This window comes from Uloborus diversus, chromosome 8 (assembly GCF_026930045.1).
Source record: "Uloborus diversus isolate 005 chromosome 8, Udiv.v.3.1, whole genome shotgun sequence".
NCBI lineage: Eukaryota > Metazoa > Arthropoda > Arachnida > Araneae > Uloboridae > Uloborus > Uloborus diversus.
This window is the reverse complement of record NC_072738.1, coordinates 92,961,050-92,975,954: the sequence shown is the minus strand read 5'-3', so window position 1 is coordinate 92,975,954 and position 14,905 is coordinate 92,961,050.

Genomic DNA, 14,905 nt, shown 5'->3' with positions numbered 1-14,905 from the left:
AACATGCCAGCAACGTAATGCAGTGTTTAGCAGGGCTGACGAGAGGCAATATCAGCCTAGTCGGAAACTAGAGGACCGGTATTTGGGAATGCCGAGTTTGGTACTGAAGCAGTATAAATTTTCTAACTTGTATGGGAGGATGGGGGGGGGGGGGGGCAAGTGATTAATCTGACAAGGGGCTTGCGGTGGCTCTCGGCTGTTCTGGTGATTTTAGGATATGTGTGGCCTTATGCTGCCACTATTGCTTGCTCTAACTATTGTAAAGCTTCTATGCACAGAAAAAAATAGAAGGAATAAAATTAAAAAAAAAAAAAAAACGAAGGTTTATAAAATAAATTTTCTAAGTGTCTTTGTAAGATTGTCTTTTAGTTACCTCATGCCTTGTGATTGTAGACTGTAAAGGTGTTCTAAAATGTGGGAGGTATATTGGTCTCCGTGCATTGGTTAATCCATGTGGTGAGTGGTTAGAAGCATTGTTTTTCAAAGAGAAAATACATCATTGTACCGCATTTCCGCCTTTATCTGGTCATTACACGAAGATGCATGACTCCCGTTAATTAAAACAACTCACCTCAAAGTGATTAATGAATATTCAAGAGCTAATTAATATGCGTCGTGAAATAACGGTCACGAAAAACGAAACCGAAAAGAAAGTAAAAATGTTTCTCTTTTGTCAATTGAATAGTCCACAAAGTCCACAAATAGTCCACAAAAAATCTTGGGTTTGAAGGAAACGAGCAATTGAGTTTACGATGATATTTAATAGAAAATGCATTCTGATTGTGTTGCAGCAGTTACTAAGTTCCTTCGTGAGACAATATTGGTAGGACGATAACCGATGCCTGAAATTGGAAAAAGTAACCGTGTATAGGGAAAATAATAGGCGTATTCTGAGGATGGAGTGTAAAATTAGTCTTATTGTGGAAAAAAGAGTTGTTGTATTCGTCTGTGTTCTACTGCTCGTCACTTCCTATAAGTAGCAAACTGAGCATGCTCTAACAATGTGCTCATAGATGAAAAGCACAAAGGTACTCTGTGTTTTCTTAATGTTTGACACGAAAATGTCTTGTTGGAATTTGAGCGTTGGTGTTGCAGTTTAAGTCCCCATCCTTTACTCATCCCTTAGGTTTTGATACTTACTTTTCGTCGTCGACTTTGGTCTGTTTCAAGCTTAGATCAGAAATTAGTAACTGGAGGGAGCAAATCCAATCATTGACTTGCAATGCTGAGCAAAATATGATGCTGATGCAAGGGTATCAAGTCACGTGGTTCAACTTTGACGAAGGAGAGACACGTTTTCCATAAAACGAGAGTAAGAATCCTGAATTTTTCCAATACTTGACTTTCAAATTAATAACGTAACATGAAGACTTAACTCTCTTGACCTTTCATTCCTTCTCACTAAATTCTCCAACTGTGCAGTTTTTAAGCAGAATATTGAAAAAATAAATAAACTTCTAAGGCAGTATATATTATACCTGGATGTAATAAACATCTACCTTAGTTTATTACTAGTAGTATTTAAACTGTACTGAAACGAAATCCGCTCTACTTGTTCAAATCCTTATTTATAATTATGCTAAGTGCTTCACTGCAACACGTCTGAAGAAAATATTGGTCCCACAAATTCTCCAAGATTCATTAACAAAATATTCGTATGATCAGGCAATTTAATCGTTGCTAAGAGATAAAAAATAGTTTGTTAGACTCATTAAATGTTCATTAGCTATAGAAAAACGTTTACTTCTCTTAATAGCAAAATACTTTACATTGATTTTCCGGTGCTGCATTTTAAATTCATTAGTGTATGGTTAGTTCACGAAACTAGTTAGAGAGAGCAAGATAAAGATTCTTAAGAATTGAATTAATAACTAAGCAATGCCGAAAATAAAAACTACGGATTTTAAGGTAATTCTTTAGAAAATGCATTTGCATTTTTAGTTTATCAGCGCTCTTAACATTTTCAACTATGACTTAAATTATTCTTATTATTACTATCCATTAGTATGGTTTTTAATTATGTACTGTTGAGCTAACATTAGATGATCTCTATGAGAAAACTTGGAGTGAACTTACTGTCTGATCATCGATTACATGGAAGGGCTAATATCGCGTTTATAGGCGGAAATGGATGTATCTATTAGTTTATAGGGGTGTTAGTTGGTTTGTTACTGATGTGCACTTTTGCCTCTCTATTATTTATCCTTAGTTCTGTAAAAATGAAAATTTGCACACTCAGCAACATTTTCTAAATCTAAAGTATATTCGATCTATATTCTCACAGCAAAAAATTAATTGATTTATTTATTCACAACAAAGCTTTGAGCTTACCATTTTGCTTTTACGTTCCTGAATGAAATGAAAATATTTTCTTTCCTTTTTTTTTGCTTCCATGGTAACTACTTTTGTTTTCCCTTATTTTATTTTAGAGAATGCAATAAATGAATAAGACACTAGTGACATTATAAAATGGGTGCATCAAAATCCCATCGTTATTTTTCCTTTTCTCCTGCTAGATTCATTCAGATGGAAATCTTTATTTGGCAGTTTGCCAAATTACAAACAATCCGCGGTCAAACAGCACTTGTTCAAATTTCATGCATAACAGACCACTGTAATTAAAATGTTTAACTTTGACGCCGATGAAAATGGACTGAAAAAATAATTTTGGGAGTTTAAAATTTACGCATTTTTATTTAAATATTAAGTTTCCTAAATATTGTTTACCTCGTTTATCCGGATCTCCGGTTTATCCGAAATAAAAAAAAATATATTCCGTTAAATACTAATTCATTATATGATAGCAAGAGCGGAGTTATAAGTATTTCAAACATTAAATTTTTATTTTGATAAAATGCATCACTCTTGCTTTTTAGATAGTACAAACAAATGATAGTAACTATTTAACATCAAGAAACTATTTAACATCTAGTAACTATTTAACATCTTTCTGTACTTGGGACGTTAGCCGTCAGTCCGGACACCCCTGCAGCTGAACTATAAATAATAAAGTGTTTGATCGAAAACGGTTCAATGTAATTTGATTAAAAAGCATTGTTTTTTGTTGCATCAAAGGATAAGCCTGCATATTTAAGAATTTATTTTTCTTACTTCCCATTTTTACCCGTTACATAGATTTTCGTTGTTTCAGATAGCCTTTTACCCCAGTTAGTCCGCATAAACAAGGTTGTACTGTGCTAAGAAAAGGTAAAATTAATGTGAATACAAATAAAAAACAAAAAACAACAAAAGAAAAAAAAAGAGTTTTGGCAACTTGAATTCAAATTATGTTTTTCGCAATCACGAGTGTGCGTGTGTGTGTGTGTATGTAGGTGTGTGTCTCTGAATCTGTGTGCAGGCATGAGTGTGTGCGCATGTGTGTTGGTATGTGTGTGTGTGTGTGTAGGGGATAAATTCGCCACCACTGGCCACCACGTAGGTTTGGTTTTGCTCGCGGAGGCCATTGGAAGGTGGAGTTCGCAGGGTTAAGTTTTATGCTTTAAGTTAAGCCTTAAATGAAGGCAAACGATATCTAACCATGGCTACCAAAAGTTGTCCCCCTCAATAAGGCGCAAAATGAAAAAAAAAGAGGCGCATGGGTTTGAGGGAGGAAAAAAACCCGAAGGTGCACAAGTTTGAGGGCGCAACAAGAAACGAAGGCGCACAGATTCGAGGGCACAAAAAAAAAAAAAAAATAGCGAAGGCACACGCGTTCGAGGAAGCAGAAAAATATATAATAAAAGGCGCATAGGTTCGAGGGCACCAAAAAAAAAAGAAAGAAAGAGATGAGGTTTAAGGTTGCAAAGGTTTTTAGGGTGAAAAAAAGTGCACAGGATTGAGGACGTAACCCCTCCCCCCCCCACAAAAAAAACGAAGGCTTACAGAAGACGTTCGAGGGCGTAGTAGTAGTCATTGTGTGTGCGCCTTAACTAACTCCGTGAGTGCGCCTCCACGTGTTTCCAAAAACCTTATGCACCTGTGGTTTTTTTTTTTTTTCCGCTCCGTTTTTTTTTTTTTTGCACTTTCAAAGCTGATCAACCCCGTTTCCCTCCCCCCCCCCCCCCCTTTTTTTCTCTTTGCACCTCGAACCTGTGCACCTGTTTCTTATTGCGCCCTCAAATCTGCTCTTTTGCTCCTCTTTAAAATATTTTAGGGAGGAGTATCACCTTGAGGGTCCCTCCCTTGCAACAAATGTTCATGTTTTTAAACTTTTCTTTTGTTTATGCCCTCTTCCACTATAAATAAAAAATAACGGTTTTAAAACAGTCAAAACAGAAAAAAAATTGGGGAGAAAGTGGCACTATCTGCAATGAATGAGTAGGTGGAAACGGTGGTCATATTTGGATTCAGTGGGTCATTTTAATGCAACGACATTTTATATAACATTTTATAGAACAGACTCATACAATTGACATTGATAGTGTTGTTGAAGATTTTCGTTGATGAAAAGTAGAAAATTAATAGTTTAGGTTAAGAAGAATTTTTTTTTTTCAAGTATAAATATATGCATCTACAGTGGCGTCACTAGGGGGGAGCAGGGGGGGGGGTCCGCACCGGGTGTCACTCGTTTGGTGGGTGAGACCCTAAGCGAAATTGCAAGTTTTTGAAAAATATGAAGCTAAAATGCATTTTTAAACTACAAATTTGAAAATTTTCTGAGGGATAAAACCCGGACTCACCACTTTTATTTCTTTTTTGTACACTATCCCACGTAAAATTTCGTTCTGACACAAATCTAATTGTTCCTGAAAATAGAATAAATTTCAGATTTTCATGTTTACAAAAATTTTGGTTTGCTTTTGCGTCTGTAGGTGGGTGGGGGACACCACAAATTACCGCCCTGGGTGGAACCCGCCACTAGTATTTATCCGGTAATATCTAATCATATTTTTGTTTTGCTTTTTCTTTCCAATACAAGGTTTAAGAATTACTGCCAGTATATACAGTTTTTGATCACGTTTTATATGTTTTGATTTAAGGAAAATATTATCGCTCATAATGCAATAATTTTTGAAAAATACTTCGATCAACAATATTTCCTGTGCGACGTAATATTATATTAAAATTTAAAACATATTTTGGTTAATAAAATCCTGTTTTCGATCTGTAAGATATTAATGGGGTCAGATACCTTTGCAAGGGTCAAAAAATCGATTATTCATTTTTTTTTAATTTTTTTTATTTTATTTTATTTTATTTTATTTTTTTTATTTTTTTTTTTTTTTTGAAGTTTGAAATAATGGGAACATTTTATAACAAACCCCATAAAAATTCCCAGTAGAACGAAAAATATGACGCAAATAACAGATGTCGAATTTGGTAAAACGCGCATGTTTATCTTTCTGACAGATATTTAACAGTGACAGCTGGCGATGATTTTCGTCTGCTAAGCAATTTAATGTTTTAAACGCGTATATTTTTTTAATGGTTTGGAAGTAGATGTTTTATTTCAATAAATATAACGTTTACTCCTTCGCTCGATTTGTTTTGATTTGGTCTGCTTGCAATATTTTCATAGTGCTTGATATTTTGATAATGCATAGCCATATTTTCCTTCTTTATGGAATAGAAATGAATTACTATTGTTGTAAACACGTTATATGAGTTCGTTTGATTGTGATTTGAAATGTAAGCGATCATCTGGAAAAAGATATAAGAAAAGAAGTTCATTGGGAACATTCACACGCCAAAGCAGAGTGAAACTTACTCATGTTCAGAATAAAAGTGCTTCTGCAAAAAAAAAAAAAAAAAATAAATAAATAAATAAATAAATAAAAAAAAATAAAACTTTATAATGAGCCAATAGACTGTGGAACTGCAGAAGATTCTAAAGGTTACAAAATTTTGGAATATAAAGCTTATGATTTCCTTTTTTGAAAATGAACTTTGTTGCAAAACATTGCAGGATCGCATTACTATTAAAGAGAAAACAGTTTGTGGACTCTAATTTTTCCTTCAACTAAAATCTGTACAGTATGATAAATCTTTCCAAAGCTCTAAAATGATTGGTGCATGAAACAATTCTGCTGAGATTAATTCACGGTTTACAAACGCTATGAAATCTGTTGAAATGGGCTACTCCGAATGACACAGTTCTGTAGAAAAATGGATCTTCCCAAGCCAGTGTCAAAAAAACCTATAATACTAACCTAAAGAAGATTATGTTGTGTTCAACTGTTGTGGCATATGAATGCGTATAAATGCTTCATTGCTTCATGCGAAGAGGTTGCACTAACATGTAGTTCAGATATTGTCGTTGGTGGAGATGGCACTTGGAAAACAAGAGGTCATACTTCCCGAATAGGCTACGAATGACTACAATTTCAAAAAACCATGACACTGCTCCCAACGTAACCATCGAGAAACGCCCTTTCACTTAATCATTCATCATCATCATTCAAGGTCGAACAAATTTCATCTTTTGGAATTTAATTTAAAAAACTCCCTGAGCTCTTCTGAACATGTCCTCCACCTAATATTATCGAGGAGCCTAAAAAATTTTCTTTGGCTTCAATTCAGAAAATTCTTCGGGGGAGATCTCCCGGGGTTCTACAACTCTAACAGTATTGAAAATCGCCTACGATTGCGTTAATTGAATTTCAATTTTGAAACTTTTCCAGGGGAGGACTCCAAATCTCTCCACCCATTAACATTACCAAAAATCTTCTAAAACTGCGTTTTCTACAGATCGAAAATGTTTCGAAAGAATGCTCCTCTTTCTCTCTTGCGCGTGCCGACATAATCGAAAAACGTCTTAAATTTTACTTTTAGTGCTTCAACTACAAAACATTTCTGTGCGCGAGCCAAAAAACATAAAGCTCCCCCCCCACTCCCCCCTTTTCATTGAAAGTTGGCTTAAATTACGTTTATCGGAGCTTTAATGTCAAAAAAATGGAGGTGCACTAAATTTTAACAAAAAAGCCTATTATCGCGTTTTTAAGGCTTCAATTTCAAAAAAATTCGGGTGTGATGGTCCGCGTCTCTCGTCCCCTTAATATCACAATAAATCGTCTAAAATTGCATTTTTTGAACTACAATTTTCTCTCCTCTGGACCCCCCTTTGCCTGTCACAATCAGAAATAATTCACAATTGCGTGCTTGGAGTTTGAATTTTGAAAAATTATGTGGATGATCCCGAGTCTCTTCCTCTCTTGACATCACCATAGGTCGTCGAAAATTGTTTATCAAATCAAAATCTTGAAAAATTCCCGGGGGAGAATCCCTGGACCCCTCTCCTGAGCATAATCAATTATAACGTACAATTGTGTTTTGGGAACTTAAATTTGGAAAAAATATTTGAAGAGGTTATCCTGTACCTCCTTTCCCCTTCCTCCCGAACTTAAAATATAGTCTAACAACCGCGTTTTTAATACCTCAATTGCGAAAAAATGCCAGGAGGTAGCCCTCCGACAGCCCTTATTTCTGATTGCATATTAACATTACGATTAAATTTATATTACTAGCACTAAGGTCTAGTAACCTGACTATTCCTGCTAAACCCCAGAAGCTAAATCTTCTCTCTCTCTCTCTTTCTGCATATTGGAACATGCGTTTGGAACAATTAAGGGGCCGCCAAATGCGTACAACCCCCCTCCAGTTTTTTACTTAGCGGCGGCCCTGGCTGTATTGAACGAGCCGCTTTACGGATCAAAACTGTTTAGAGCAGACGTGATTCATATAGGCGGCGACCACTGTATTTTATTTGATTAATCTTAGTTGAGAACATCAGGACAACTAGTAGCGATTTAGGGACAATAAGCCCCATGGCGTGGAAGAACCCGAAACATTGTCCAAAAATAAGTGTTAAGATTTTAAGAGAGCTCTTTCAAACGTTTTGAAGGAGCTCAATCATCCCCTTCCCTAAGCTGATTTCACTCTGCTACTGATTAGGATCCTTTCGAATGTCCACAATTGATGTCACGCTTTGAGGGGGAGAGGGAGGGGTGTGGACAGAGGTGCCCCCCCCCCCCCCTAAGAGCAAGGGCGCACTCTCCTTAATGTCACGAAGACCCCCCCCAAAGCAAAAGCCCCATAAAAGAGAAAAATACCCCTCAATCCCCGCAGGTCTGTGCCATGACCCCCCCTCCAGGTGGGAACCACTGATTCGGGAAATTGTGACAGTCTGTGGAGGGAGGAGGGTAACAAGAAATGTGACACACGCATTTAAAAAAAATACACTCATGAAAAACTGCGTGACTAGTGACAAAAAGGGGGGGGGGGTAGAGTGAAAATGAAGTGTGACACCTTGTGTCAAAGAGGGGAGTGGGTCAAAAATGTTGAATAAAAAGTATGGTATCATTTATGGACAGCCCTAACTTTTTAAACAGTTGAACATATCAACAACGTCATCAGAAAAAGAAATAATCATAATATTTATAATTTTCTGAGAGCAAATGAGCATTGTTTTTGGAGTGTTAACTACATTTGTCACTCTCCCTATTTTACAATAATAAATATTATTATAACTATTATCATCATCATCATCGTAATCATAATTATCATTAATTTTGTTACTATGAATACTACTATTATTATTGTTATTGTTGTTGTTGCTGATAGCATTATCGTCATCATTATTGCTTTTATCATCTTCATTGTTATTATTATCATCATCATTATTCTGCCGTGGGCAGGGCAGGTTAGCGGCAGTATCTGCAGAAATGAGTTTTTGAGATATTTAAAGAAATGTGTATTGGATTCAATACTAACAATAGGGAATTGTTTAAATTAGACGTTTTTTTCGCGCCCGGAAGCCAAATAAGCAAGCTTGTACATTAAAGCTAACGTACAATAGATGACAAAAATGCAAAATGCGAAAAAAAAAAAAAAAAAAAAAAAACGAGCTGATGTGTCTTACATGACTTCCTTTTACTCCAATTCAATGTCATTTTTTCCATTTTTGGCAATTTTAATGTGATTCAATAGTTTACTCTATAATATCACCAATGGTTGCCAATTTGAAACCAGACTTCAAAAAAAAAAGGCCAAATTTGTCTTTAAGTTGGCGACAAAACTTGACGACCAAAAGACTGGCGATATATTGCCAAGTGTCCGCCAAATTATAACACCACTTGAGTTTACATCGAAATTAACAATTATTTCCCTCCCAAAAAGAGGCAAAAGACCCCCTTAGAAACACCCCAAATGCAACTAAAAGGGGAGGTGCACAACTAGACCCCACTAGGAATATACGTGCCAAATTTCAACTTTCTATGACATACCGTTCTTGAATTATGCGACATATATACGCACATACGCACATCCGCACATACATACATACCTACGTACAGACGTCTCGAGAAAAGTCGTTGTAACTAACTCGGGAATTGTCATATTGAATACTTCGGTCGTCTATACGTTATTAGGTATCTATGTACGTGTGGTCGGGACGGAAACAAACTCAATATTCATTCGGGGGTGAGCAAAATGGAAATTAAGGTCGATTTTTGAGTGAAATTTATTTCGCAAATACAATACTCTCCTTTTTTGTAAAAGGAAGTTAAAAAAAAAGAAAGATTTGCAGTTACCTGCCCATGGCAGTTTTGTTATTACCACTACTATTGTTATTACTACTATTCTTCTTCTTATTATTATTTAGTACAATGCATTTTAATTCTTCGAAGGTTCATTAAATTGCATGTTCAAGAATTTGCTTTTATCTTTAACTGGAAAAGTCGCATGTCATGGTATGAAGGGTGAAAGTTGCTTCTACATTCGAACGAAGCAATTGCTTGTGATATTTTGATAGTTGAAATGGAAACACTAACTCTAGAGGATTAACTCTAATAGTAGGGGAGATAACTACCGAAATTTTACAACAATATATATAAGGCCAGAATTTTTTTAAATATTAGATTAGTTTACTTAAAAGAAGAAAACGCGAGTCTACCAAAAAGTTATCGTTGTAATAATTAATAAAAAATTTTGCAATATGTTGCAAAAACTTGTGAAATTGTCTTATATATATAAGGCTGAAACTCGGTAATATTATTGATTACGTATAAACATAACGAAAAATATATGTCTACCGCGTCCGAAGCGTTGCTTTGCCATGTCTACCACCCACGCAAAGTGCGAAAAAATCAGTCAATTTTTAAATATATAAGCCTAAAATTTTTTTTAAATAATTGTTTATAATGTATAAAATATAAAAACAAAAGTCTACCAGTTGTGTTATGTTCCAAAGGCATGATAGACGCCACGGAATGTCGACCTCGTACCTCTATGTACCGTTTATCGGGCCACTAGCGCTCGCTCAAAAAAGTTTGCTTGTCGTCGCGAAATTTCAATAAATAAAGCTGATTTATTTTTTAATAAATAGTTTAAAATCCTGTTTTTATTAAAATTTTTAGTCTACCGTGACTAAGAGTTTGCTTAGTCTTTGGTAGACGTTGCTTAAAATATAAAGTAGTTGGAAAAGTATGAATGATTTAAGCATATTAAAAAAAAAATATTTTAACACTTAAATAAAATTAAAAAATATTTTATTAAAATTAAAATTATGTACAAAATTATAGTGAACTTTATTTTTCATTAATAAATTTTGACCTTATAAATTATGCCTCTTTTATTTATTTATTTTTTTATTTTTTATGGTCAAGTACTTATGATATAAAATTTTTTACATCGATCTTACATAACAATAAATAATTAAAAATAATCAAATAAACAGTACTTTACATATTAATTAATCTTTACTAATAATAAAGCTGAAAGTCGCTCTGTCTGGATGTCCGGAGGATGTCTGTAGGATGCAGGGTTGCCAGAATTTAGAACAGTAAATACGGGACAGGTTTCTAGGAGTGAAAAGGGGGGGAGGGATATTAATGACACGTCTATGCATGATAAATCTGAAAAATTCAATCTCAACGAAGCATTCAACTTCACAAAATGTCGCCTATCAAAGTATAAAAATCGCTTTCGTTGCAATTGACGACGCATGCGCAGAAATACAGGGGTGCCTACCTATGGGAGGGTCATGGCGCAGACTACGCCATTGAAATGTTTAGGGAGGGGGTGTTTTAAGTGGTAATTTTCATTTTGGGGCGGGGGTTGGCTATTGAGGTGGGCACTCCTGAGAAATATATTCTCCAACATCTGTCAATGAGCAAAGAAGTAACCATTCAGTTCGTCACGGTCTGCCGCCGAAACAAAAATATACAAACAAAATTAAAAGAAAAATAATTTTTTCGTTTGCTGCCACATATTTTCTTATGGCTCATTGTTTCGCCTTTTTTGTTTTACTTTATTTTTTCCCTTAAAGTAATGTCTTGTTCTGTAAAATAAGGTTATCAGCTAAAATACGGGACTTTATCCGTCCCGTATGGAAGTTCCCCGTTACGCGGGACAATTTTTCAAAATACGGGACTGTCCCTTGGAATCCGGGACGTCTGGCAACCCTGGTAGGATGTCTGGATCTCTGTGGCGCGCATAGTGCCTAGACCGTTCGGCCGATTTTCATGAAATTTGGCACAAAGTTAGTTTGTAGCATGTGGGTGTGCATCTCAAAGCGATTTTTCGAAAATTTGATGTGATTCTTTTTCTATTCCAATTTTAAGAACAAAATTATCATAAGATGGACGAGTAAATTACGAAATTATCATAACGTGGAACCGTAACATGGGCACAAGTCAATTGGCGAGATACGAGATTATCATAACGTGGAACTGTAACATGGGTACAAGCCAACTGGCGAGAAAATTCACCATACATTCTTTGTAAATATACAGGCGAACCAAAAGACCTTTTAATTTTTCTATTACGGGCAAAGCCGTGCGGTTACCACTTGTAACCTATAAAACTGTAGCAAGGAACATAATTTTATTTAAACGAACTATTCATCAGGCGCATCGCCGCTCACGTCTGACTCGTCCAAATAATTTTCGTTTTCGCTTTCGTTGTTAAATTTATATTCAAAATGTCTTACTCTCAACTTAGCATCATTGTCAGTTCAATAATCATCATCACTGTGAATGTCGGTACTATTATTAGCTGTCTCGGTAAAATTATCAATATCTGTAATAGAAAACAATTGATAAGAAAGAATTTTATTAAAACCCAAGTCTGGTTGAAAAAAAATGATTACCTGAGGCAGAAGGCTGTGCTTCGAATGTAACATCTTTTATTGCTTGCGGTAATTGTTTTCAGTAAACCATTTAAAAACTTTTCAGTTGTCCTCAATTTTCCACCCACAATCAAGAGGTGATAAGCTTGTCAGATTTTTTAATGAGAATTTGTCCGAATTTGCGAAATGCAAGCTGTTCTGAGGAAATGTTCACGAAGTTCAGACTAACATAGGGTTAAGGATGACGGATCAAAACTCTTCACGTTTTCGAGAATTACTTTATCTTTTTTCAAAAATTTTATAAACTTTTAAAAACGTAATGGTTCTTGCATCATTATTTTTTTCCATTTGATTTTATCTGTACATTCGGCGCACAACTCTTCCAAAATTTCGAGTTGTATTCGAATTTGTGACATGCATTTTACATTGTGCGATGGTTGATACTTACTCAAATTTGTTAACGCTCCTGTGTATTCTTCCGACTTTGTAAATAGAACGTAAGGCCGGACTTTTCCTTTTCGGAAAAAAGCCGGATTTTGATCGCAACCAGTCATTGCGTGTAGAGCAACCAAGGCGGAACAAACGGTTTCTCCTAAATTCTTTTAAAGTTCAGAGACATTGATACATCTTAATGATTTTCCAACGCCAAATTCCATCCAGATCTTTATTTAAGAATTCAAAAACTTCATGTTAGCCAATATTATAACTGATACATCAGTATCTGAACATCGTAGGTGGACGTCATATGGAGGCTGCAGCTCTTCAAAAATTACAAAGATGGTAAATAATTTTTGTGTCGGATTCTTCGCGGTCTGGGGCACGATTGAATATGATCTACTATTTTTACAACTTTTCTGTTGATGGTTTCAAATCTATAACACTGTTTGTAGTTAATATACACAAATTTATCTTCAAAATAAATCGCTTTGTTATCTCGTTCCCAGTTTTTTAGTAAATATTCTATCAAATCTTCTTTAAAAGTAATATTTTTTAATTGATTCAAAAAGTCAGAGGGACGTGTTGCAAAGTCTCCTATCTGAATTTTTTGACCTCTGTGAGTTCCGCTTAATATATCGTCGCCTTAGAACAACAGTAAGATATATTAGTGTTATTTCTGGGATTAGATATTTTACTGTTGCTCTGAGGTGACGATATGTTAGTTATCTTTTATGGAAGGGAAACGGGGTACGTGTCGAAAACAATTACTACGAATACTGCTGAACATACTTAATAATTTTCTCAACATCATAGCATAAGATGATGGAATATCTTTCATTAGATATAATAAAAAGAATAAATCATAGATGAGAAATTTTGGTGGTTCAGAATTAATGTTTTTTTAAGCGCTTTTATTACACTTGGTCTGATTGTCATGGGAGTAATCTCAGGCGTGCTTTTGCTTATATTTCAGCAACTAGATCACTAAGAGACTTCTGGATTTTACTAAAATGATTTGCTTAATCTTAAGGTACAACTTAAGGCTGAAAATTTAAAATTCTGAAATAACATCATTATTTCGGTTAGGATGGAAAATAGCAAATTTGATATAATTTCCCCATTAAATGTTTAAATATAAAATCCATCGTTACAAATTTTGTTGCCTTGCAAATGTAATGTTAATAGTAATCATAATGAAAATTTTGAATCAAGTCCTCTCTGGAGCAAGAATGAAATTTATTCACAGTCGTTGCTTTCTTGGAGTTTTTATCCTCATCTATGCCAATAATCGATAACGGAGCTAAGTAAAAAGACGTATTAGGATCTTTATCCCGAGTTACTTATATGTTGTGAACCATTCTTTTGCGTATACTCAGCAACTAGACCACTTACAGACTGCAGGATTTCATTAAATGATTTGTTTAACCTTAAGGTACAATTTAACGCTAAAAAATCAAATTCTAAAGAAAAATTTTGTTTAAAAACAAAAAACTTTAAAATAACAGATGTTTTTAAAAAATAATAAGCACTTTTCATAATGCACTCAAAAGGACAAAATAACTTTTCTGGGTCAGAAAGGACAATTTAAGTATTCCTGTAGTTTTTAATTCTTTGAAGAAAAAGATTTCACAAACGAAGAAAAGTGCGCTCAAGTCATTTTAAACCAAACTTTCCCATTAAGAAAAAAAAAAATGCATGTTTCAACACTCAAATTTATGATTGAAAGCTAGATAATGGTGAAACATTCTCTACATGACTAGAACCGCACTTTTCTTCGTTTGTGGTGTCACTTTCTTGGAAATTTTTGAAAACTACAGGAATGCTTAAATTGTCCTTTCTGACCCAGAAAAGTTATTTTGTCCTTTTGAGTGCATTATGATAAACAATTGATAAGAAAGTGCTTATTATTTTTTAAATAAATCTGTTATATTCCAGTAAATGCAGTAAGGCAGATTTTTCAGTTCTGCAGATGGCTATTATCTGTTGACCCAATTTAACATATGCTAAAGAAATAAAAACATCAGCAGCAATGCTATCGCCTCGAAGCACTGGATCAAGTTTGCTCCAAATTGGCGGATGCGTCGGCTCCTCCACTATAGGGGCCTTACTCAGGCCCAGGTCCCAGACCCAAGGTTATTATAGGCGTTTCCTTCCATTCTCCATTCTTCTTTCTTCGCAGTAGATGAATAAACAGCTTTATTTCACCATTTACGAAATGTTTTTGAAAAGGTGGTGATTCAAAATATTTTTGAAGTTAAATATATATATATATATATATATATATATATATATATATATATATATATATATATATATATATATATATATATATATATATATATATATATATATATATATATATATATATATATATATGTATGTATGTATGTATATGTATATCTA